We start from the raw sequence: 3673 nt of genomic DNA on the forward strand, positions 1-3673 counted from the left end.
TTTAGTTTGAATATTTGATGTGAACTTGAGTTTGTTGGTATTCTGAGATGTTAAGTGAAGCGATGGAAGGTAAATGGAAAACTTAGTTTGTTGAATTGAAGTATGCTTGAGAACAAGCATTGAATAAGTGAAGGAGAATTTGATAAGTGTTTAATGTTGCATATTTTTACTATTATTTACTCTCATTTGTTGCTTGGATGTTATTGATTTGTTTCTTTTTGGGTTTATTTTGGATAGGTTCTTCATTGGATTAATTAGCCCAAAAATAGCATATTTGGACGATTCATTCAATATTTTCTAGAAGACCAACAAAATTATATTAAATATTTAATTTGGAATTTACCTGGAATATGATTGATCCATAAGATGAAGCATAATTCAACTAGAACTATAAAACTTAAATATTTATTTTTATATTTTTTTGATAAACCTTTTAAATTAATGACTATCAGTTTGATTATTTTATTTAAGAATTAATTATTTTATTTACTAAGAACTCTTAGTATGATTTTTAGTTTGATTATTTTATCTTTATCATTATCTTTTATTTAAAAATTAATTATTTTATTTAATTAGAACTCTCGGATTATAAATACTCTTTAACTTTAAAATTTGTACTTAGGGTATGTTTGTTTGGAATAAAATGTTTGGAGTAAAATGTTTAGAGAAAAATGTTTTACAGAAAACATTTTCATGTTTTCCTGTGTTTGGTAAAATAAAATAGGTCAATGTAAAAGGTTTTCCGGTCAAAACAAAAAAGAAGCGTGTTTTGCGGCAAAATAACTTGCCACAAAATTTTCGATAAGTGAAAAATCTCAATTTCCTTTCTCACTTTAAGAAGGATATCTTCTTGCCTTCTCTTTCCCTCACTGAGGGTAAGATCAAGATTTTCTTTAATCGACGGCACAATAGGTAAGTTTTCACTTTTGATTCATTATCTTTCTCTATTTTTCTTCTCTTGTACGAGTGGAACAAACCCTCATCTGTATCTCATGCCCTGATTTCAGTAGAAGAAAAACATAAAACCTCCGTTTTTCTTCTTCATTTTATATAGGTAAGAGGTGAGGGAAGCTTGTTAATTTTGTAATTTTTAACGAAAATCAGAGTGATTTCTAATGATTTTTTACTTTAACTTTTATAGGCTACTTCATTCATGTGAAACAATCATAAATCAGAGAAAGGAAGATGATAAATATGAGAGTTTTTTTTAATCTACTCCTGTTGATTTGCAGGTAAGAAATGTTAATTTTTGTGTATTATTTCTTGAAATTTAGTTTTTAAATAAAATATTTTCTATTGAAATTTCATGGGTATTGAGTTTTTCTTTTCCAATTCCTTTGTTTTAAAATTTATATATAAATTCAGGGATTGGCAGTAAAATCATATGAAACAAATTACCGAAAGGAACTGCAGTAGTAATAATCACAAAGTTATATAAACAAAGATGCCGAAATAATGCTAAATAGTCTTAGGTGAACTTAAATGTTTAAGGCACTAACCATGGAGGTAAGACATACCAATAAATGTAGCATGTACAAAGCCATTAATAGATAAACATAAATTTTACCTTATGCATGCATTTAAAGTCTTCGTATATAAGAGTGTTTATGTCGAAGTAACCTATATTTGTCCGTTTGATCTTTCAATTGTTATGGTAATTAAATTGTTTATTTGTCTAAAATTTGTCCAAGCTTTATCTGTGTTTGTTTCTGGTGTTCTATCTGAAGCAATACATGATTGGTTTTTCTTCCTAATTGCTTTAACTTTCAAGGTTTTCAGAATTACTCTTATACCGTGGTTATACATTGCAGAAGGATGAAAGAGTGTCAAATTATTCTGATTTTAAATGGTCTGTCACTGCTGAGGTTGAATGTTTAGAATGGAATCCTCACACAGAGTACTCATATGTGGTTTGTGCTTCAGCTTTTACTCGGGTCTAATTTCTTGATGATGCATCACTTATCTATTTGTTCTATTTAAAATAGAGAAGAAACTATGCTTGTTAATTGGGTGGATATAAAAATATTTAAGTTTAGGTCATGTAAGTCTTGACGATGATACAGTAAAAAATGTTGACATTTAAAATGTCAAAGTCGGATTCATATTCTGGGTCGACCCTAATTTTAATCTCCATGCTCATTGCAAAGATGCTTGCACCATTTCGTATAATCCTGCATCAATAAACGTACAAAGTTATGCCTTTCTCACTCCTTGGTCAGATTATATAATTTTCTGGAGCATGACATCTCTTTTATTTTTCTAGCTTTTTCTTGTTGGTTTCGGGGACAAAATGGTAAATGAAAGTTTTCTTGAAGTGCTTTCATATTCTGTTAAAGTTATGAATATAATTGAGGTGGTTTCATTGGTTGATCTCCATTTTGCATAGGTAATTTTTTTTTTGGGGATTATTACAATACTCTCATGTAGATTTAGAATATATTATCCAAGACATCTGTATCAAGAAACTACATCCAACAAAAAAATCGAATACATAGGCTTGTAAGGTGAAAGTTTTTGTTAGTGTGTTGGGAGAGCTTGGTATTTATAATGTGGGTGAGTTTTGATGGATGGGATGTGAGAAGAAAGAAAAGTTTGTAGACACCCGTTTTTGTCCGGGTTCAAACTTATTATTATTATTTACTAATACTAATATTATTATTATTTTTAGGTTACAACCAGCCTGTCGTAACCGTCTTTCGGTTGGGCCCCGGAATTAGGTTTCGACTTGGATTAAACGAATTGGAGTCGCCATCGATCATTTATTTAAAACAAATGGGTTGATTGAATACCCTATTTCTTACCTGATCTACGTCTTTCTAAAGATATGTCGGGTTCGGGAGTCAGTTACGGTCAAAGAAGGATTAGCACCATTGAACCGCCCTTTCGGTATTACGTAATTTTCAGTTGTCTTTGATTAAGAAAATTGTAAGTTAAATTAAAAGGAAAAATTTTGATCCTAATTACTTACCCTTGATAGTTTTAAAAGTGTACCCTTTAGGAAGTCAAGAAACATGTTTGATAAAAAGGTAGTAAAAATTAATAAAATAAAGAAGGTAAAATAAAAAATAAATGCAATAATGTAGAGAAAATAAAACAGATAAAGAAAATGTAAGCAAGATAAATAAAATAAAGATGCATAAAACCAAATATAAATAAAATATAAATAAAAAAAAATAAAGAAGATAATAACAATAACAATACAAAAATAAAAATAGAAGATAAAATAAAATATATAAAATAATAAATATATCTAACATATAATAATAGTAATAAAAATATATAAAAATAATAATGATAGATGAAAAAAAATTAAAAGTATATATATATATATAAATAACGACAGAATATAAAAAATAAAAAAATAGTCAAATGAAGATAATTTAATATATATATATACATAATAATAAGAATAAAAAAAATATGCATGTAACAACAAATGACTATTATAAAAGAAAAGGTAAAATAGGGGCCAAATTTGAAAGACAGTTAATGTTGATATTGCGCATTAAGAGGCGAAATGAATGTTTCAAAACGGAAGGGGGACCAAAAGCTAAAATCGGTTTTTTTTTTTTTTTTTCGAAGATTTTGTTTTCGTTCTTTTAAAATCCGGATTTGGTTTTCTAAAATCTCGCCTTGGGAAGGCTATATCTAAGAAATAGATCTCGTAACCTCT

The 3673-nt window shown here is 28.1% G+C and overlaps 1 long non-coding RNA gene across 2 annotated transcripts; it reads left to right on the plus strand.

Moving 5' to 3' along the window:
- The first annotated feature begins 819 nt into the window (after positions 1 to 819).
- LOC120207546 lies at positions 820 to 2102 on the plus strand. 2 transcript variants are annotated; one of them, XR_005524220.1, is made up of 4 exons: positions 832 to 912; positions 1008 to 1054; positions 1142 to 1232; positions 1812 to 2102. It is a non-coding gene; the product is annotated as an uncharacterized LOC120207546 (long non-coding RNA). The 2 variants fall into 2 exon arrangements; XR_005524221.1 differs by lacking the exon at positions 1008 to 1054 and having other exon boundaries at positions 820 to 912.
- The last annotated feature ends 1571 nt before the right edge of the window (positions 2103 to 3673 follow it).

This window comes from Hibiscus syriacus, unplaced genomic scaffold, assembly GCF_006381635.1.
Source record: "Hibiscus syriacus cultivar Baekdansim isolate YM2019G1 unplaced genomic scaffold, ASM638163v2 tig00014949_pilon, whole genome shotgun sequence".
Taxonomy (NCBI): domain Eukaryota; kingdom Viridiplantae; phylum Streptophyta; class Magnoliopsida; order Malvales; family Malvaceae; genus Hibiscus; species Hibiscus syriacus.